This window comes from Solanum lycopersicum, chromosome 11 (assembly GCF_036512215.1).
Source record: "Solanum lycopersicum chromosome 11, SLM_r2.1".
NCBI classification, from domain to species: domain Eukaryota; kingdom Viridiplantae; phylum Streptophyta; class Magnoliopsida; order Solanales; family Solanaceae; genus Solanum; species Solanum lycopersicum.
The window spans coordinates 26,426,828-26,450,576 of NC_090810.1; the positions used below are offsets into that span (position 1 = coordinate 26,426,828).

The 23,749-nt window shown below is 36.9% G+C and overlaps 1 long non-coding RNA gene across 1 annotated transcript; it reads left to right on the forward strand.

Annotated features, from left to right (window-relative positions):
• Positions 1-1,134: 1,134 nt before the first annotated feature.
• Positions 1,135-4,561, forward strand: LOC138339552 (uncharacterized). The gene is made up of 4 exons (XR_011212386.1): positions 1,135-1,257; positions 1,819-1,865; positions 3,338-3,384; positions 4,108-4,561. It is a non-coding gene; the product is annotated as an uncharacterized lncRNA (long non-coding RNA).
• Positions 4,562-23,749: the final 19,188 nt, after the last annotated feature.

A 23,749-nucleotide genomic window follows, 5' to 3' on the forward strand; every position in this document is an offset into this window, starting at 1 on the left:
CCGAATAGATCCACTAGTATACTATGAAAAGGGTTCATCTAAAAGGGATGACCCACTTCTACCCATGATGGCTTCACTGTTTACATGGAAAGATGAGTTAATATGAACTGAATCCCACATCGGTGCTCAATACTACTCCCAAGAATATATATATTTGCTCCTGTATTTTAAAACATACTGTTTCTGTGTTTTGAGATTAGTGCTCAAAACATAACTTCAATATCTCTCTTGGAAATCAAAGTTTCCCTGCTTGCTTCAATTCGTAACGTTATTAGTTTTATTTGAAAACTAGCCCAAAAGCTCTTTGCTTGTTTAAATATGAAAACATTTGTAACTCGTAGGAATTGCATAGTCCCCGTATAACTCTTGAGAAAAAAACTTAAATCTTTACTCTTGCTTAACTTGCGACTTGAGACTTAAAACAAAGTTAAAAAGGTTTGTTAAAGACTCCATGAAACTGTATGAACTCACTTTGACTTGCTTCTTCACTTTTAGACTTGACTTTTTATTTTTTTGACTTTCATCTTCACTTCCTTGAATTAGATTATGGATTTAAGGATCACGATCTCATGTTTATGGATGATTTCATGATATTTAGAAGTACTTTAGAGTGTTGGAATCATCCAAGAAAGATGGGCACATCACTTAGGTACTAGTACAAAAAGATAGAGTGAAAATGGGAACTCCAGTTGACCATGGCGCTTTGAAAGGCACGGGGAGCTAGAGCCTGAACGACAGAGACTTTCCTTAGGCCCTCTTGCTGGCATAGCGCGCCAGAATAGTGTTATGCCTCGTATTTTTTTTCATACGTAGAGCGCATCGTGATCTAGAAGATGTAAAGAAATATTAGGCAAGGATGTTATTTCCAAATGTGATATTAAGCATGAGTTGGCTAATGTAAGTGCCATTAACTTTAAGTGAGGGATTAATTAGTGGCTAATTTAGATTGATTTAATCCAATGGGCCCCACCACTCATAATTGGTAGCTGATTAGGATTAATTTAATCCAGTGGGCCCCACCACTCAAGGCAAAAATTAAAAAGGGATCAGATTGTGGGCTGGCCTTAGTGGACAGGTGTAGAGGGGGGCTGCCTCCACTTCATACTATTAAATGAGGTGGAGAAATCCACTCCATGCTAAATAAAGTGGTGAAATGCATTGCTGCATATCATCTTCTTCTTCACCACTTGTCTTAGGCAGCCATGGAAATGGAGAAACCAACCCTGCAACTCTTGGCCAGCAGCTGCAAATAATTTGGTTAGTAATCTCCTTGTTTGGTGTGTTAATTCTATAGAATACCCTTGTTAATTATCCATTAATTATAAGAAGGGGGCGTGACCAGTAGCTTAGGAAGTTTGTTTTAGTTATTGAATGTGCTAAGTATGAATGGAAACCATAATCGGATTACTAGTGGTGTCGTGTTGGTGCTTGGGCTGTTTTGATTAAAGCAAACTGCGGGAAAATTCTGTTTTGGCATTATGTATACGTTGAATGTGATTATGAGTATATACTCCAAAGGATGAATACGATAAGGTAGATATGTTGCGAATTATAAAACGAGTTATCGCTCGGTGTGTCGTTGCTTCGCTGCTATGGTTGCCGAGACGGAACTGTTTTAGGGAGGGGGCTGTTTAATATGATTCTTTGGGTTATATGTGTTATTGGTATTGCTGTGGATAATTTGGATTGTTGTCGGATTGGGACGAAGTAAGGAAAATAGGGGAGGTGCTGTCGAATTTTCGTTAGATTATTAGCTAGCTTACAAGAAAGTAAAGCACGATATTTATCTAATTGCGGCACGATTGTTGCTTGTTATAGATTAATAGCTTGAGCGGTAAATATTGGACGTGCGGCTCGATTATACGGTATGTAACGCTGTCCCTTCTTTCTTTGCTTGGCATGACTTTTAAACTTAAGCGAATAACGGACAGATTTGATACTTACCTCTAGAGCGTCTAGGTGACGTATATTCTTGCTTCCACAATTATTCCTCTATATATCGGCTATGTCTAAGGCTATGATGATCTCTAATATCTATGGTAATGCTTCTTAGAGTCATTGAGATTTTACGTTTCCATATCGTATTAAAGGTTCATAATCTTGATAAAACATTAATCTTTGGTAATACTCTTTGCTGGTTCACGTTGATTGTTCTATTGAGTTATAAGAAATGATTTTAATTGCATATGGTTGCTCATAATATTCTGCTCGTGCATAGAGTCATTTATCATTTCACCGAGTCCCGAACCGGGTAATGTTCGTGCAGAGTTTCTTGCATATGTCACCGAGTTCCTCACTAGAGGGCCGGGTGTTATGCCTCGTATTTTTTTATACGTAGTGCACATCGTGATCTAGAAGACGTAAAGAAATATTAGGCAAGGATGTTATTTCCAAATGTGATATTAAGTATGAGTTGGCTAATGTAAGTGCCATTAACTTTAAGTGAGGGATTAATTAGTGGCTGATTAGGATTAATTTAATCCAGTGGGCCCCACCACTCATAATTGGTGGCTGATTAATATTTAATCCAGTGGGCCCAACACTCAAGGCAAAAAAATTAAAAAAATCAGATTATGAGCTGGCCATAGTGGACAGGTGTAGAGGGGGGCTGCCTCCACTTCATACTATTAAATGAGGTGGAGAAATCCACTCCATGCTAAATAAAGTGGTGAAATGCATTGCTGCATATCATCTTCTTCTTCACCAATTGTCTTAGGCAGCCATGGAAATGGAGAAACCAACCCTGCAACTCTTGGCCAGCAGCTGCAAATAATTTGGTTAGTAATTTCCTTGTTTGGTGTGTTAATTCTTTAGAATACCCTTGTTAATTACCCATTAATTTTAAGATGGGGGTGTGACCAGTAGCTTAGGAAGTTTGTTTTAGTTATTGAATGTGCTAAGTATGAACGGAAACCATAATCGGATTATTAGTGGTGTCGTGTTGGTGCTTGGGCTGTTTTGATTAAAGCAAACTGCGGGAAAATTCTGTTTTGGCATTATGTATATGTTAAATTTGATTATGAGTATATAATCCAAAGGATGAATACAATAAGGTAGATGTGTTGCGAATTATAAAACGAATTATCGCTCGGTGTGTCGTTGCTTCGCTGCTATGGTTGCGAGACGGAACAGTTTTGGGGAGGGGGCTGTTTAATATGATTCTTTGGGTTATATGTGTTATTGGTATTGCTGTGGATAATTTGGATTGTTGTCGGATTGTGACGAAGTAAGGAAAATAGGGGAAATGCTGCCGAATTTTCATTAGATTATTAGCTAGCTTACAAGAAAGTAAAGCACGATGTTTATCTAATTGCGGCACGACTGTTGCTTGTTATAGATTAATAGCTTGAGCAGTAAATATTGGACGTGCGGCTCGATTATACGGTATGTAATGCTGTCCCTTCTTTCTTTGTTTGGCATGACTTTTAAAAATAAGCGAATAACGGACAGGTTTGATACTTACCTCTAGAGCGTCTAGGTGACGTATATTCTTGCTTCCACAATTATTCCTCTATATATCGGCTATGTCTAAGGCTATGATGATCTCTCATATCTATGGTAGTGCTTCTTAGAGTCATTGAGATTTTACGTTTCCATATCGTATTAAAGGTTCATAATCTTGATGAAACATTAATCTTTGGTAATACTCCTTGCTGGTTCACGTTGATTGTTCTATTGAGTTATAAGAAATGATTTTAATTGCATATGGTTGCTCATAATATTCTGCTCGTGCATAGAGTCATTTATCATTTCACCAAGTCCCGGGCCGGGCAATGTTCGTGCGAAGTTTCTTGCATATGTCACTGAGTTCCTCACTAGAGGGCCGGGTATGTATATTATATATATGATTGATGATGAGGATGGTTTTGATGATGATGATGACGGAGATGACGTGATGATTATTTTGCCGAGCCCCTTACTAGGGAAGCTGGGCACCTTAAATGTTAAATATAAGCATGATTTTCACTTAAAAGGTATATGTGTAGCGATATTTTGTTTCGACTTGCCATATTGGTATCCTGTCATCTTTACCTTATGCTTTACATACTCAGTACATTGTCCGTACTGACCCCCCTTTCCTCGGGGGGCTGCGTTTCATGCCCGCAGGTGTAGACGCACAGCTCGGTGATCCTCCCGCCTAGGATATCTACTCTGCTGATTGGGAGAGCTCCACTGTTCCGGAGCCCAGTCGTTTTGGTACATAACTTTTTGTGTAGTCTTTTGCTCGTCTATGGGTATGGCGGGGCCCTGTCCCGTCGAGTTTCATTACTGTACTCTTAGAGGTCTGTGGACATTATGTGGGTTGTATATATATGTTTTGGGTAATGGTCTGGACATGGTTTGTTTGGGATGTCCGCTTGTACAGGGGCAGCCTTGTTGGCTGCGTACATCATTGTGTATTGCGTAGTGGCAGCCTTGTCGGCTTACGTATGTTATTATGCTTTGAATAGTGGCGGCCTTGTCGGCTCGCGCATGTTTTTACGGTTGAATGGTTATGACTCCTTATGAGACAGGTCCTCTTATATATATATGACGTTGGGGTTGGCTTGATTTGATTAAATTCCCTATTGTCTTAGTTTCAGTTGGTTATACTTAGCAAGTTTGTATGTGGGTGTCCAAAACGGGCACTAGTCACGGCCCATCGGGTTGGGTCGTGACACCGGGACGGAGATGACGTGATGATTATTTTGCCGAGCCCCTTACTAGGGAAGCTGGGCACCTTAAATGTTAAATATATGCATGATTTTCACTTAAAAGGGTACATGTGTAGCGATATTTTGTTTCGACTTGCCATATTGGTATCCTGTCATCTTTACCTTATGCTTTACATACTCAGTACATTGTCCGTACTGACCCCCCTTTCCTCGGGGGGCTGCGTTTCATGCCCGCAGGTGTAGACGCACAGCTCGGTGATCCTTCCGCCTAGGATATCTACTCTGCTGATTGGGAGAGCTCCACTGTTCCGGAGCCCAGTCGTTTTGGTACATAACTTTTGTGTAGTCTTTTGCTCGTCTATGGGTATGGCGAGGCCCTGTCCCGTCGAGTATCACTAATGTACTCTTAGAGGTCTGTGGAATTATGTGGGTTGTATATATATGTTGTGGATAATGGTCTGGACATGGTTTGTTTGGGATGTCCGCTTGTACAGGGGCAGCCTTGTCGGCTGCGTACATCATCGTGTATTGTGTAGTGGCAGCCTTGTCGGCATACGTATGTTATTATGCTTTGAATAGTGGCGGCCTTGTCGGCTCGCGTATGCTGTTATGGTTGAATGGTTATGACTCCTTATGAGACAGGTCCTCTCATATATATATGACGTTGGGGTTGGCTTGATTTGATTAAATTTCATATTGTCTTGGTTTCAGTTGGTTATACTTAGCACGTTTGTATGTGGGTGTCCAAAATGGGCACTAGTCACGGCCCATCGGGTTGGGTCGTGACACAAAGTCTGTCTTGAGGGGCTCTGGTAGGCGCGGCGCTCCAGGCCCGGTAGACGGGTTTTTTTGACTTTTCTTCTCCAATTTTCAATTCTAAACCCCCAAAACTTCCATAGATCATTCCCCAAACACTTAGGATCATTAATATCCCCAATAGCCAATAGTTTATACTCGTAAAAGAGACAAAAAACATTAATCAAATCAACTTAAGGTATAAAAAAATTCTACCAACAAAATTTCAACGATTGTTCATTAAAAACTTCAAGATTCACCATTCAATCAATATAAAACTTGCTGAATTAAACATAGTGGCGCGTGTGTGAATCCAAGACAAAAAGATCTCATATACCTCAATAGGGATCACCCCCGACGAATTTCACTGGCGAACCTTAGTGTTGTTGAAGCATTGTTGAACTTCCTCTACTTTATCTCTTTCCCCCAAGCACTACGCGTTCTAAGACTTTCTAAAAACTAAATCTGGACTTGGTTTAGCCGCTAAAAAACCCCTAAAATGAATAAGACAATACTACAGTTAAAACACTACTTTACCACTACAAATTTCCGGATTGGACGTTTCTAAGTCCAACAACAGAACTTCTGAAAGGCATATCACCCTTATACAAAATCAAAAATGCACAAACTTGGCGCCGTTGGAAAGAACTCACCCTAACTGCTCCTAAGCTGGGATTTATGGCTGTTTTAATATGACCAATGTTTTAAATGTCGATCAGACAAAATCAGTTCTTAGGACAAATGTTGGAATTTGTGGGACTTTGGGATGTGGCCTTGTCATTGATGGTGGGTACAATATAAACTACATCACTACAAAGGTGGTAACTACCTCGACAACAAAGGACTTATCCACACACCATGGAGGGATGTAAGGTTAAAGAAGGGGTAAGAGTCCCTTTCACACTTAGCAAATATTTTGAAGAGGTCTGGTTTGATATAATGTCTATGTCTTCTTGTCACTTAAACTTTTGGGACAATTGGTTTACTGAACGTGGGGTCTAGAACGAGCAGAATGGGTACAAGTGTGTTCTTGTAAGTGATAGCAAGGTGGCAACCTTAGAGTGAAAAAAAGAGAGGTTAAGAGGAGTAAAGTGAGAGGATTGCCACAATATCAATCTAATTGTGTTGTGTCTTCTTCACTTGGTAAGCATTCTTATGTAGGTACAAGCACGATGAATGGAGGATCACAATTTAGAGCCAAAGAACCTACAATCGAAGGCGTGATGGATGCACTAATGGAATGTTCCAACATCCATGGAAAAGAAGATCTTTCTTGTGGACATCAAGGTACAATAGTTAATCATAATACTTTACCATTTCAAATGAACAAGGTGTGAATGTTAACTAGTCTTTATGTGAGCCTATTGATTCTTTGCCTTTATTGATAATGTGGTTGTTGAGAGTGTGGATACAATAGTTGATCCAATTGAGGAGCTAATTGATTCTTCTAGTAAGATAAATTTGTATCCCACCTAGTGTTGACACCTACACTTTTAATTCTAGCTCATTATTTTGTAATGATTGTGTTGATCAACATGTTTCTGAGTGTAGTTCACTGGTTAAGGGTCCTTGTGATGTTGTTAAGAAACCTCAACTTAGTGGTACTCTAATGATAATGTTGATCAATTCATTACGACTGACTCTATGATCATATCTATTGTGAAAGATCTCTAATTGCTTGCTTTGCTCATCGATATCATGTGCTTGAAAATGCTTCAAATTTGATATGTGTCATTTTGAGGGTAAACCTGAATGTTTTAATTCTTCCCTGGTGGTTGGTAATTCCCTCTTTAAATACAATATCTTATTTAAAAAAGATGAAATCATTCCTAGTGATATACCTAATGGTGTGAATCCTGAAAGAAGTATAGTTCTTAATAGCTTTACTTGATATAGTAACCAACTATGTTGTGACGTTTTCCCTCCCAGAGATGGAAATCGCTTCTTGGATGATGAGATTACTCTTGTAGGGAAGGAATGTTATAAGGAAGAAGGTGCTGTTTGTTTCTCCATTACCTGTTCTTCTTGGTGTGTTCAAATTGCAATGGTTATGACTCATGAGTTTGAATTATTAGTAGTAATACCCATAAAAACACCATATAGATTTAGAATTTAAAGACACCTTTCTCTCTCTATTACATGTTTACATATGATGCTCATGTTGTTGAGTGGAGTATTTTGTTGAGAGGAACGAGTGCCCACTTAAATAATGGAGGAGCACTTAATCCAGTTCTGTGGACCTTCTACCATTTTGATCCTGGTGTATGTTTGAGGGTAGTTGAACTGGTGGAAGTATCATCTTTTAGGTGATACTACCTTGTTATTGAGAAGAATTACCATTGTCCTTGTTCTGCTTTTTTTTTGTCTTAACAACCATGAAAGTAGAGGATGTGTTGTGGTTCCATTCTTGTGTATAAGATTTGATTAAATAAGACTTAGTATTTCCTATGAGTTTTATATGAAAGATTTTTCAAAGACTTATATGAAAAATTTTAATTCTGTACTACTATTCATATGTTTTATATGTGATGACAATACGAAAGGGCTTTTACAAGACCACCGAGAGGTCAAGAACGCCGTTTGCACTCCTACAGTGACATATCTTCTAAGTTGTGGTCTCAGGATATGGAAGCTACTAGGTCCAATGCACACCTTAATGCCCTACCATTTTAATCCTCCTTCACAACACCTAAAGTCGCAACTACGATTCAAATATTTGACATCACATTCAAGGACCCTATATCTTGGATCTAGTTTAGTCTATAATATTTTGGGATTTTATAATATCTCCCCTTGAGAACATTCGTCGTCAAATGACACTTCCAATAGAGAACAACTCTACACTAGCAGCCCACTATGTAGGAACTATATCAAAATGCACACAACAAAGTAGGAAAAACTTCAATCTCCTCTAAACATGCTCAATGCAACTAATTAAACGAATTAGACACTAGCTCTAACATTCCCTTTATGCATTACATTCTCATAACTCATCTCATTTATAGAAGGAACCACCTTTTCCAACTAACCATGCTCACATACTCTCATGGAGCTCATATGCAACTCGATTAAAAAATGTTACAAAAAGAGACAAAGCAATGCATGTATGTCATTTCTAACACAACCTAATAATTTTCATGAATATACCCAATAAGAAATCATGGCAACGTATAATTTCTCAAAAATATTGGGAGTAAGCTTAAAAAGTCCTTCAAAACAAAACTCAAAACATAAGGAAACAATGAGTCATCATACCTTTTTAAAGAAAACATAAAGCCCATCATAGCATGTCATAACAATACAAGAAATCTAGAAGTTGAGTAAAACAAGAAATACATATAAAAAAGGGACATGCGAAGATCACTGTTGATCTTCTCCAGATTTGAGAGTGTAGAACCTATTCTTCTTTTGAGAACCCAATTTTTCGTCACTAGGAGCAACTTTATTATCCTCTCTTCCCTTAGCTTTAAGAATCGGGTAATCTCTCATCTCGTGCCCATCCTTCCCACACAATACCAACCACCCGTTCCAGCTAGGCACTTATTATAAAGACTTCTCCCACACTTGGAGCATGTAGATTTGGAAAATGGAGACCCGCTATCCTTCTATTTATCAAACTTAGAGGTGTTGGAACAATCCTGGGTGGAATATCTTGGTTTATTTCTAGGCCTATATTGCCCATTAGTACATAACATGAAAGGACCTATCACCTTCAAACCTAGACCTCATCTTTTGTGTGTCCCTCTCTTTCTTCAGTTTTGATTCCTCTCTGTTGGGCGAACACCATAACACGTGAGATATCCATCTCCTCAACAAATATTTCGATACTTTCTTTTTATATCTAATCGTACACTCCCGTCATAAACTTATACATAAAGTCTCTAGGGCTAGCTATAAGCTTGGAGAATACTTAGACAAAAGGGTGAATTTCAAAGAGTAATCCTTAACACTCATACTGCCTTGCTTGAGGTTGATGAGTTCTCCCAATTTTACTTCCATCAACACTCGGTGGAAAAACCTATCTAGAAGTCCTGACTTAAAAGTTGCATACTCTATTGGGCCCGCTCATATAATCCTACTATCTTTCAATTTCTCATTCCAAATTGGGAAACATTTTAAAATTGATAGGCAGGTAGCTTAGCCTTCTAAATGGAAGATACTCTTATGATTGCAAGCACCTTATTGTAAGACCCTGAAAAAGACATAGGTTAACCTAGAGCCTTACATGGTTGTCGGGATGGTATAAGATCCTAAAATTGTCTAGAATGTGGTATAGAGGCAGTGCACAAGAGTTTAGGGGCATTGAAAGTCAAACGTCAAGGGACGACTAAGACGTTCGACGGCTAAGTCACCTATGTTCCTCATATGTGGTTTTATATATTTATATGTGATTCATGATTTTATAAGTTACTTAAGTGAGTTATTATGGTTTATACATTGTCTCAAGTTTAGAGAAGTTTGGAGGTCAAACATCCAAGAACGTCCATGACGTTCGAAAAGTTTGCCTTGAAATGACCTGGCGTGTTATGTATATTTCGTCGAGTTTTACGTGTTCATTTTGGATTACATTCATGTGAGAGGTCCTAAGCTCATATACGATTATATTTGGGTTGGATACATCCTGGTACGACTCAATGTAGGTCCCACAAGAGGCCCTAAAGGAGGACCCCGACTTATAGCTCAACACTTCCAGGCACGACCAAATGATGACCCAAACAATGGCAAGGCGAGAAGGCGATGACTCATCGATGTGTGGCGTCGATGGATCCTGCAAGTCTGAAGGCTGAGGAGCTGCAGGAGAAAATCACGAGACCTCATCAACGGGCTGTGGTATCACCCATGGACCGTCGATTGTGGGGCTTCCATTGTGCTATGAAACTGGGTGCAATTTTCTGTTTTGACTTGTGGTTTTTGAAAATGCACCCCAAGTCTTATAAAATGCTAGGATGGTTGTTTTGAGTGTTTATGGGTATTTTAAGAGTATATAAGTCATTATTCTCTCATTTAAAACCTAATACCTATATTCAAGCACATTCCCTCCAAAAGTTTCTCCAAAAACATCCATGAGAGTTTAATGTGAAAATGGAGCTTGAAGATGGTTCATTAATGGAGTTTCTTCTTCAATTTTCATGAAGTTCTTATAATAAGGTATGGTAGTTGTTTATTTATGGCTTTCTATCACCTCAGAGACAATCTCAAATATGGTTTTCAAAGATTTTCAAAAAGATGAAAATCAAATTTCTACTCTAAGTCTTGGGTTCTTGAATTAAAGGTTTTCAAATGTTAATATATGATGTTATTGATGTTTTCTAATGAAATTGTCCATGATTAGTTGATATTATAAAATCTCTCAATTTGCTTAAAATATGGATTATGTGATCATTCTTTAATATCAATGAATTCATATGTAAAATGTTATGGTCTTTTGTTTCATGTATAGATTATGATTCTTTGATTTATAGTCTGTTTCAATTTGATCAATTGAGTATTGTATATTCTTTGATTTATTGAATATTAGGCTTATTGAATTTACATTGACTGAATGCTTATGATTTCTAGGGTAGTTTTCTATGGGCTATTTGATGATGTAAGGATTATATTCAATTTATGTCTAACTGGTATTAGATTGATAATTATATATTGAATTGACCTAGATCCATTGAGTATGTTTGGTTATGTATTTAATTGATGTTGATGGTCATGCTAAGGGCCTTATGGTATCGAATTGGATGATTTAGCTAGGGATTAAAGTGATGATATTGAATTGGTGATAGGCTTCCATAAATCTCTTAAATATATGTTTAGTTTTTGCACTATAAGGTTGATTGGTATGGTCCACTTATGGTGGTGGTGTTATGTGAATTGACGTGGCCTTGTTAACGTTACTTTATGCATTATGATGATCATGACCATGTCGTCACTAGTTGACGTGTTATGTGGATTAGTGTAGTTGATTTTTTGATGTATGATCATATCTACATATATGTGAAGTGATGTGAAAGTATGTGTTCTTTCTATGTATGTTAAAAGATCATGAAGGCTATGGCTATGTATTTATGTGTGTACTCTTAGAGTTTGTACATGGTTGTTCCTACTTGAATATATGTGTCTATAATGGTTATATTGATGATGATATGGTAGTCTATGGGATGACATAAAGATGATAATGGTTATTCATATGTGCTTATAGAATGACATGCAATCTGTGTTAAGGTGAACTATCTGGTGTCTTGTCTTGGTTGACTTGTGTCCCTTACTTGATCCATGTATGAATGTGAATATGTGATGTCTTGACTTACGATGTTAAATCCTCTTAGTCTTGTATGTATGAATGATGTTAGACCTTGAAAAATGTTAATAAGGTCATTTATGTGAAACCTTGAACCTAGTGGTAAGTTATGAATGTTGAAGTCGAAAGTCGTAATGGTATCCTTGAAGTAAATGAACTTAGGAAAGTCATCATGAGCGTCTTGTCGCCATTGCAAGGTAACTTTAGAGGACCTCTTAGGTAGGGTAAATGTGATTGGGTTATGAACTTTATATGAAATCCCTTTATATGAACCTTAATATGAATTACTCTCTAAGAACGAAGGCTACCACCGAGTAAGTATGGTAAATGTAGTAGTTCTAGTTAAGGATGAGACTAGAATACAAAGCACGCCTTTAATATTCCTTAACCATGTGCCTATATGGGATGTGTCAAAGTTGTACCATTTGAAAGTAAAACACCCCCATAGGAGTAGGTTTTTTTTCTTCATAGGAGTAGGTTAGAACTCTGGATTCCATGTCTTGCTACCATGGTCCATGTCGGTTATTGACTATTCTCAACATCTAGGATACCAACTAGCATCAGATAAGTTTTATGAAGTCTATGTGGTGGTAATGATGCTATCTAGACAATGCACAATAGGTTTTGAAGATGTTAGTTAGAGTCCTTAGGTCTTCTCTAAAATTATTACTTAAATTCCTTTATGTGATGAATGTCTCTTAATATGAAATAAGGAATGTAATGACTTAAGTTAAGAAAGCATGTGAAGTAAAGAAGTACTTATCTATAGTAGTTAGGATTTGTCTAGTTAAGGTGTGATGGGCATAGGAATGGTTACCTCTCATCTTACCTACATAAGTCTTAAGAATGACTCTAGCAAGGGAAGATTATTGATTATGTAGACATGAATCAAACTTAGGTATTATTAAGAATTACATAGGTAATCTTGAAGAGGTCAATCATGGACATTATATTTTTTATTTACTTGATTAAGTGTTTTGATAAGCTTTGTAGGGGAGAGTTTCCTATTCTATGTATTCTAATATGTTAAGTAATAATTATTCTATCTTAGGTAGTCTATAAGATCTCTTAATTATTTGTGTAAGGGATTGTATGGGCAGTCGCTTAACAAGTCACTCAAGTGAAGCTAGAGTCACCTTTGGTAGGAATATCTCATGTTCATGTGATTGATGTATTTCTAAGTATGCGTATCTCATGATGAGTGGTCTTAAGGATCATTTAGGTGTTCCTACAGAGGGTGTGTGGGCGGTATTATTTTGACATATTTAAGTGAGTCTTAGGATAGGTTTAAGTGAGGGAGTTAGATTCTAAAAGGTTTGCAAACTGAAGCTAAGGGAACATTACTGTACAATGAAAGACTTAGCTGTAACATTGAAGTAAGCTCACTGTAATATTTTTTAAAAATATTGCTTATTTCTTAAATGATTTCTTATGTGTTTATAAGTTGTTAAATGTTGTTCTTATTATTATAATATTATGTTTATATTAAAATTCATGAAAAGTATGCAAATTATTAAATGTCCCTTTTTCATGGTTTTAGCATGGCGTCCATACTTGGTGCATCTAATGTGCTAACCCCATCTTTTCCCTTTGTGACTAAAATGTAGGGAATTGGAAGTTTTGATGTTCCATGGAGGATTGATAGGCTTATAAGGGTTGAAGATGATGTATTGGTGAGTCCTAATTGATTCGAGGACAATATCCACAAGTTCCTTATGTCTTAATTAGTCTTTATTTTATGTCTTGTATGAGCTTAGTCCAATTTGTTGTAAACTCCAAAGTTTAGATGGTTCAACGAGATTGTTGTAAAGGTTGAATGTTTTAAATTAAAGTCTTCCGCTTGTGTTTTGATTTATGAAAGAGTTCTTCGTGTGTGAAGAATGTTTTAAATTTTTACTAAATATAGAATATTTATTATGCAATGAACGATACGTGTGGCTTAGATGGGACTTCTTGAAGCCTCATTTTCCGTATGTTGACACAAGGATACTTTAAATTCTAGGGTGTACTTGTGAGATGTTACACTTATTATGAACCATTTTGGATCTTCGTAAACCTTGGAGCCATAGAACTCCAATGGGTCATTTTCTAATAGCTTGCTCGTCCAGCCTTGATCCAATAGTTGCATAGAATCCTTAAGCTCACCAAGAGTAGCATACCAATTGGAGCTTCATTAGGAGCTTGAAGAGGCACTTGAAGTTGATATTGTGGAGGATCTTAGTTTGTGATGTGATTCTTATAAGGGAAATGACAATCGATGAGGAAACAAAAGAAAAGACAGAAGAAGAGACACATACAAGAAACAATTGGCAACTAAAGGACATATTCAATCCAATCGCCTCCAATCCAGATCCTACCAAACACCTGATCAAGATAAATAGATAGACACACAAAGAGAAAACAAATAGCAATCAAAGGGTATATTAAATCGAATGACCTCAATCCATTAATCCCTGCAATAGCATCTACCTCTTACAAAGACCTCAAGGGAATCGATATTCCAAGAAACTGATAACTCTTTGTCACGACCCAACCCGATGGGCAGTGATTAGTGCCCGTTTTGGACACCCACATACATACCTGCTAAGTTTAACCATCTGAAACTAAGACAATATGGAATTTAATCAAATCAAGCCAACCCTAACGTCATATATATATATAAAGAGGACCTGTCTCATAAGGAGTCATAACCATTCAACCGTAACAACATATGTGAGCGGACAAGGCCGCCACTATTCAAAGCATAATAACATACGTAAGTCAACAAGGCTGCCACTACACAATACATAATGATGTACGCAGCCGACAAGGCTGCCCCTGTACAAGCGGACATCCCAAACAAACCATGTCCAGACAATTACCCAAAACATATATTTACAACCCACATAATGTCCACAGACCTCTAAGAGTACATTAGTGAAACTCGACGGGACAGGGCCCCGCCATACCCATAGACGAGCAAAAGACAACACAAAAGTTATGTACCAAAACGACTGGGCTCCGGAACAGTGGAGCTCTCCCAATTAGCAGAGTAGATATCGTAGGCGGGAGGATCACCGAACTGCGCGTCTACACCTGCTGGCATGAAACGCAGCCCCCCGAGGAAAGGGGGGTCAGTACAGACAATGTACTGAGTATGTAAAGCATAAGGTAAAGATGACAGGATACCAGTATGGCAAGTCGAAACAAAATATCGCTATACATGTACCCTTTTAAGTGAAATCATGCATATATTTAACATATAAGGTGCCCAGCTTCCGTAGTAAGGGGCTCGGCAAAATAATCATCACGTCATCTCCGTCATCATCATCATCATAACCATCCTCATCACCAATCATATATATAATATACATACCCGGCCCTCTAGTGAGGAACTCGGTGACATATGCAAAAAACTCTGCACGAACATTACCCAGCCCGGGACTCGGTGAAATGATAAATGACTCCATGCACGAGCAGAATATTATGAGCAACCATATGCAATTAAAATAATTTCTTATAACTCAATAGAACAAACAACGTGAACCAGCAAGGAGTATTTATTACCAAAGATTAATGTTTTATCAAGATTATGAACCTTTAATACGATATGGAAACATAAAATCTCAATGACTCTAAGAAGCACTACCATAGTTATGAGAGATCATCATAGCCTTAGACATAGCCGATATATAGAGGAATAATTGTGGAAGCAAGAATATACGTCACCTAGACGCTCTAGAGGTAAGTATCAAACCTGTCCGTTATTCGCTTATTTTTAAAAGTCATGCCAAACAAAGAAAGGAGGAACAACGTTACATACCGTATAATCGAGACGCATGTCCAATATTTACTGCTCAAGCTATAAATCTATAACAAGCAACAATCGTTCCGCAATTAGATAAACATCGCGCTTTACTTTCTTGTAAGCTAGCTAATAATCTAACAAAAATTCGGCAGCACTTCCCCTATTTTCCTAACGTCGTCCCAATCCGACAACAACCCAAATTATCCACAGCAATACCAATAACACATATAACCCAACGAATCATATTAAATAGCCCCCTACACAAAACAGTTCCGTCTTGGCAACCATAGCAGCGAAGCAATGACACACCGAGCGATAACTCGTCTTATAATTCGCAACACATCTACCCTATCGTATTCATCCTTTGGATTATATACTCATAATAACATTTAACGTATACATAATGCCAAAACAGAATTTTCCCGCAGTTTGCTTTAATCAAAACAGCCCAAGCACCAACTCGACACCACTAATAATCCGATTATGGTTTCCGTTCATACTTAGTACATTCAATAACTAAAACAAACTTCCTAAGCTACTGGTCACGCCCCCTTCTTAAAATTAATGGATAATTAACAAAGGTATTCTAAAGAATTAACACACCAAACAAGGAGATTACTAACCAAATTATTTGCAGCTGCTGGCCAAGAGTTGCAGGGTTGGTTTCTCCATTTCCATGGCTGCCTAAGACAAGTGGTGAAGAAGAAGATGATATGCAGCAATGCATTTCACCACTTTATTTAGCATGGAGTGGATTTCTCCACCTCATTTAATAGTATGAAGTGGAGGCAGCCCCCCTCTACACCTGTCCACTAAGGCCAGCTCACAATCTGATCCCTTTTTTCATTTGTGCCTTGAGTGGTGGGGCCCACTTGATTAAATTGAATCCTAAGAAACCTATTTATAGAGTTAGTTATTATTACATAAATAGGCCCAAAAGTGATCGAAAAATGGGCCAATAGGCGAGAAAAGTTGCGACTTTATGTGTTGTGAATGAGGATTTAAATGGTAGGGCATCAAGGTGTGAATTAGACCAAGTAGCTTCCATATCCCGAGACCACACCTTAGAAGATTTGGCACTCTAGGAGTGCAAACGGCGTACATGACCTCTCAGAGTTCTTGTACAAGCCCTTCGGTATCATTCATCACATATAAAATATATGAAAAGTAGTGTGGAATTAAAACTTTTCATATAAATCTTTAAAAAATCGTTCATATAAAACTCAAAAGAAATACTAAGTCTCATTTAATCAAATCTTACACACTAGAATAATTTGGGACACGACACATACAATTCGAATTTAGAAATATTTAGTCTTTTACAATACATTAATAAAGAAATAAAAGACATCTATGCCCTCGAGTCACACGAGGACATACTTCAACTCACTTTGAATGATTTTACGATCCAAGTCTTGCTTCGCCAGTGATCCTCACCTAACAACTGTTACAGAGATAGATAAAAGCGTTGAATTAGTACAAACATGTGTACTAAGTATGGCATAATGCATAAAATCATGAAAACATACATTTATTCCATATATGCATCTTTTTGACTTAAATATCATAACATAATCATAAGGACAATATTTAAAACCTTAGAAACACATAAGATAACATTCAAAAAATTTATTCCATTTATAGAAATCTTTACAATGAATATTTCACTTTGCAGTGACTATTTCTTAAAGTTACAGTGAATCCTATAAACTTCATATAGAACACTCTCTACCATGTAACCTTCTCACTAAAAGTTATTGTAAGACTCAATTAAGTACGACAAAGAGATATCACCTATACATACTCTTTACGCACACCCAAATGATCCTTAAGACCATCATTAATGAGATCAACACATACTTACAAGACACCAAACACATGAACATGAGATCCTTCTACCTAAGGTGATTCTAAGTGTCACTTGAGTGAGTTGTGAACGATAGCCCATACAATCCCTTACACAGATCTAACAGACTATCTAAGATAGAATCCTTCTAACCTAATACATCAACATATATTTAATATGACATTCTCCTTCCAAAGTCTATCAAAAGACTTACTTAAGTAAATCAAGAAGATATTGTCCTTGGTTGACCTCTTCAACATTACCTAAATAATCCTTAAGACTACGTAAGGCTTAGATCATGTCCACATAATCAATTAGCTTCCCTAAATATAGTCATTCTTAATACTTATCTAGGTAAAATATGAAGTGACCATTTCTATGCCCCCTTCACAACCCTTAACTAATATAGATAAGTACTTATGCATTTACATAATTTTTTAACTTTAAGTCATTACATCAATTAGTTGATATAAGATTTATTCATCACATATGGACATTCAAGCAATAATCTTGGACAAGACCTAGAGACTCTAACTAACACCTTCAAAGACTATTGTGCAATGTCTAGATAGCATCCCATACCACCACCTAAACTGTATAGAACTTCTCTAATGCTAGTAGGTATTCCATATGATAAGAATAGGCAATAACCAACATAGACCATTATAGCTAGACATGGAATCCGGATTTCTAACCTACTTCGATGAGGGTTTTCTACTTGCCAAGGGTACAACTAGGGCACATCCCCTATAGGCACATGGTTAAGGAATATGACGTACATTTATGTACTCTAATCTCATTAAGTAGAGCTACTTCCCATAACATAATCACTCAGTGCTAACCTTTGTTCTCCTAGAGCAATTGACAATAAAGGCTCATATGAAGAGGTTCCTTATATAGTTCAAAACTCAATCACATTAACCCTACAAATGTGGTCAACTAGGGCTATTTTTAAATGGCGACTAAGATAGATCATTATGACTTTCCAAAGGATTATATGACGCTTTTCATACCAATAAACCCTAAGCCCACCATTCCTTTACATGAAAGATACCATTACATCTCTCGAATTCAACATTCATAACCTTACCACTAGGTTTAAGGTTCCATATACGTTACTTTCTTAACATCATCTAAGGTATCACATATCATTCATTCATACATGACAAAGGTTTACTAAGCCTACCTAGTCGAGATATCTCTTATTAACATATCATTCATGCATGTATTAAGTAAGGGATACAAGTCTACCAAAACAAAACACAACATTCTTTACTTTATCACATATAGCATATCATTCTTTGAACAACTTAGGAATGACCCTTATCATCATCAATATAATAATCACAACTCATGTGACTTTAGGAACGATCATGCATGAACATCTAACACTCCATATATAAGCCCATACTCATAGTCTAACATGATCTCCTAATATACATACATAGAAGAAAGACATACTTTCACATAAATAAACTACACAAATCATCATAATACTTAAAGTAGTGCCAACAAGGCAATTATCATCAAAATGCATAAAGTAACCCCAACAAGGCCACATCAATTCCATATAAAGCACATAACACCGCCACCATAAGTGGAAAACACCAAACTCAACATAATTGAACTTTAATTAACATAAAATAAAAAGAATTATGGCAGTGTACCACCAATCCATTCTCTCCACTCCAATCCATGTCTAAATCATTTAATTAAATACCATAAGGCCCTTACCCATGGCCATGAACATCAATTCGATATAAAGACTATGGTACTCAATGAAACTATGTCAACTCAATATAGATTCATCAATATAAGACAACCTAGATATACATGCAAAACAATTATTACATCAGTCAATAACCTATAGAAAACTACACTAGAATTCATAAGCATCAAGTCCAAATCACTTAACCCATAAAGTAGTAAAAAGCTAGGTTCATCAATTTTATGGGTTTTTAGGTTAACTAAGTTAAAATCATCCAATTAACAATAGTTCAATCAATATACAATGCTTTATAACCTTTAATACAAGAACCCATGAACAGATCAATAAATTGGACAATTCATTTTTGAAACTTTAGAGATCATCATTGAAATTTGGGCTCCTTGATCAATAGAGTTTCAAGGATCAAAAGCCATACCTCAATAAATCTAATCCTACAATTTGGTGAAGAATCTCTACTCAATTCTCAAATCCAAGCCCTTCTTTGAGTTTTGGTTCCAATTGAGTTCTACAGAATTTCTAAGGGAATTTTTGTTTTGATTTTGAAGAATGAAATCTTCCAAGAGTTAAATACCCAAAAGACCCCTAAGTAAACCCCCCCCCCTTAATCTCATTTGGTCGTGGGGTTAATTTACCAATTCTCCCTAACTTAATAGTGCCTACGTAGGAAATCATTCTTCACAGGCGGGTACCCATCAACGGGGCATCAGTCTACCAAAGGACTGTCATGTACTCTGTTGATGAGTTCAGAGACTGGAAATGGGAGCTTAGCTCCCAAGGCTAAGTCTCAACACAAAACTTCACTTGACAGGGCGTCGAGAAGCCTACAGGCCATCGACTGGGACAGTCGATTGGACTGGGACAGTCGATTGGACTGGGACAGTCGATTGGACTGGTCTAAGACTGCCTTTGGTTCTTTAAAGGGTCCTTCCTGAAGGACCCTTGGATGGTCCTTGGGGATGTTTTCCCAGATGTTTCAAACCCGAATGTATTTGTATACGAGTTTAGGACCTCTAACATGAATTTAATAAAAAATGAACACGTAAAACTTGGCGAAACATGCATAAACACACAAGGTCATTTAAACTCAAACCTTTCAAACGTCGCGGACGTTTCACCTCCAAACTTTGCGAAACTTGACACACTGTGTATAAAAACTATAATAACTCATTTAAGGACCTAATTACCTCGTGAATCAGACATAAACAGATAAAACACATATGAGGCACATAGGTGACTTAATTGTCGAACGTCTTGGTCATCCCTTGACGTTTCACTTCCAAATCACCTAAAACTCGATACACTGACTCACTACAACATTATAGACTATTTTAGGACCTTAGATCATTATAAAAACAATGTTAGACTCTATCTTCACCTAAGTCATTTAAGGGGTCTTATAGTAGCCTAGATGACCTTTAGGTGATTGGTGGTGCAAAGGAAGGGCAACCCCAAGCCAAAAGGCAAAGGATTGATAAACTTTGTAGGTACTTACCAAGTGGTTCACGACCTCCTTCATGACTAGTGTTGTGGACTACGGTTTGTGAAGATGTCCGCGCATATGCTTTAAATACCTAAGAGGCAAGGCCAAGTGGCCACCAAAAGGACATGGATTGACAACTTTTGTAGCTACTGACCAAGTAGTTCACTACCTCCTTCATGACTAGTGTTGTGGACCACGGTTTGTGAAGATTGTCATGGACATTCCTTAAACGCTTGAGACGCCAGGCCACTCTATTTGAAATAATTCTCTCTCCATAAAGAACCCAAATAATAATAAGAATACTACTACTACTACTTCTACTACTACTACTAATAATAATAATAATAATAATAATCATAATGATGATGATGATGATGACGACGATGACGACGACGATGATGATGATGATGACGACGACGATGACGATGATGATGATGATGATGATGATAATGAGGAGGAGGAGGAGGAGGAGAAGGAGGAGGATAAGGAGAATGAGAAGGACAAGTAGAAGAAGGAGAAGGAGGAGAAGAAGAAGAAGAAGAAGAAGAAGATGATGATGATGAAGAAGAAGAAAAAGAATGAGGACAAGATGGAGGAGAAGAAGGAGGAGGAGTAGGATAAGGAGAAGGAGAAGAATATGAGAAGTAGAAAGATGAGAAGGAGGAGAAGGGGCAACCTCTTAGGTCGAAATTCCTCCTTTGATTCAAGTTTGTTTAAGGTATGTGAAGACTTTTCTTTCACCCATGGACCCCCCATATAAATCCCATATCTAGCTAGGGTTATTACTACATTGTGGGTAGGGCTTGATTGTGATTCCAATTAAGTGGGTTTGTGTGATGATTTTATGATGTTTTTCATGGAAATTCCTTAATATTGTACACTAAGTTGTTGAAGGTGATCATGATGGGTTTAAGACATTAATGGTGAAATGGAAGTTTCATGAGAAATCTTGCTGAATCAAAATCTTGATTAGTAATTGACCAAAGTTAGTGTCATGTTAATATGACTTGATCTAGACCTTGAAGTTTATGATTGATCTTTGACTTATAAAGATGGAATTGAACCTTAAAGATGAATTATTGCTGGATTTACCTAGTAATGAAGAATTTCACGAGAATTACATCAGAAGAGGACTACTACTTGAATGTTTTGTAACCTATGTATGGATATGGATAGAATGAAGTCAAGCTTGTGATCTTAGGTTGTAGTGTTGGATGTAGATTTAGTATTTTAATTTATGAAAGTGATACAACCACTTGAGCATTTATGGATTTTAAAGAATATCCTTACATGAAAGAAAAGTCGTAAGCAATGCTTAACAAGTTAATCTTGGAGTATATGCTCGAGTCCAAGTGGATATGCCAATAAAAAGGAGTGTTACACAAGATAGGGTCCAGACTCAAAGAAGACATAAGAGTCACACCTTGTAGATGTGAGGACTATACAAGTTTAAGGGGGAACTCTTACATAATAGAGTGTGGTTTTTTACTAATGTTAGGCTCATGATATGGGACCCTTCACATAATTGAGTTAAATATCCTAGTAGAGATCTCCATATCCTAGGGACTAATACATGCTTAGGAAGAATCTCATAGGTTCAAAAGCATAATTAACAAAGACTTACTAAATGAGGTAACTCATAGTGTTCAAGAGTGTGAATGAACTTAAACATACCCAAGGTGGTATCTCATAGTGTTCATGAATATAGATTTACATAGGGATACTATAAAAAGTATCTCATAGGGTCCATGGTAATAACGAACTTAGACATACTTAATGAAGTATCTCTTAGGGTTCAAACTAAGAACTACTAGTAAAAGGACCAAAAAGTAATACTTAGCAAGATTATTATTATATGATCATATGAGTGCATTGCACAAACTATGACTTGGGGTAACTAAAGAGACTATCACGATCCAAGAGTATACACTAGAAGAAATGGTATTTTAAAATCGTGGCACAGCGTACTTGACCTCTCGGAAATCTTTTACAAGCCTCTTGACATCATAGCATAAATGTGTATAAAAATAGTGCAAAATTAATACTTTTCACACAATCAAATAATACTTCAAAATATCTCTCACAGAAAATCATATGATAGACTAAGTCATAAAGTCTCCATCTTAGTCACATGAACATCGTCGGTCAGAGCCCATACATCAACAAAATAGAAATACTTAAGTCTATTACAATACTTTTATGAAAGAAAACTATACATAGTAATGTCCTCAAATCAATTGAGGATGTAAACCCAACTTTGTTTTAATGAATACTCCAAGCTTCCACTTCAAAGACTCCGCTCAAATGCCACCTACACCTTTAGAGATGAACATAATATATGGAATTAGTACATTAGAATGAACTAGGTATGGTGACATGTAATTAAAACAATGCTAAAAGGACACTTGTACAAAATATGCTCTTTTTTTAGGTAAACATCATATGACAAGTATAACACTCACTTACAAGTAATGATACACATATAAGTCGTATTCCACAATATAGCATCACTATCACTTCAAAACACATAAAAATGAGACCCTTCTACCAAAGGTTATTCTAAGGCTATCTTGAGTGAGTTATGAAGCGACCGCCCATACAACCCCTTCCCACATACTAAAGTGATATTAAAGACTACTTTAGATAAGATTATTCCCATGTCATAAATTAAGCTCCCTACCTAGAATTACTCTAAGACTAATCTTAGTTAGATATGAATAGAATACCCATACACCTTCTCCAAGCCTACCTAAGTGATAAAGATCAAAGAAGGAAAGACACAAAGAAATAAAAGATATGTGGATTAATTCTCATGTTATTTCAATTATGGGTAACAAGGAACTAAAACCCTCACCTCCTAATTGACTTCAACAACCGAAATTTAACCCAAGAAAGAAAAATCAATGGAAACCAAGAATCACAAAAGGGTAACACTTAGATTAATCACACTCAAGAAGTTAACTAGTAATACCATTGCAAAATGATAAAAGACAAATATTTATACTAAGGAAATAAAGAAGACACTTCTTTGACTGTTTTGCCCTTAATGAGGTAAGGGCCTTGTTTGGTTGCCTTCTTTTGTGAATTCTTGAATTCATTAAAGGGCCACTTGCACACAGGGCCTCTTTCCTTCTTCCTTCTCAATTTTATGGAATGTAATCAGGTTGT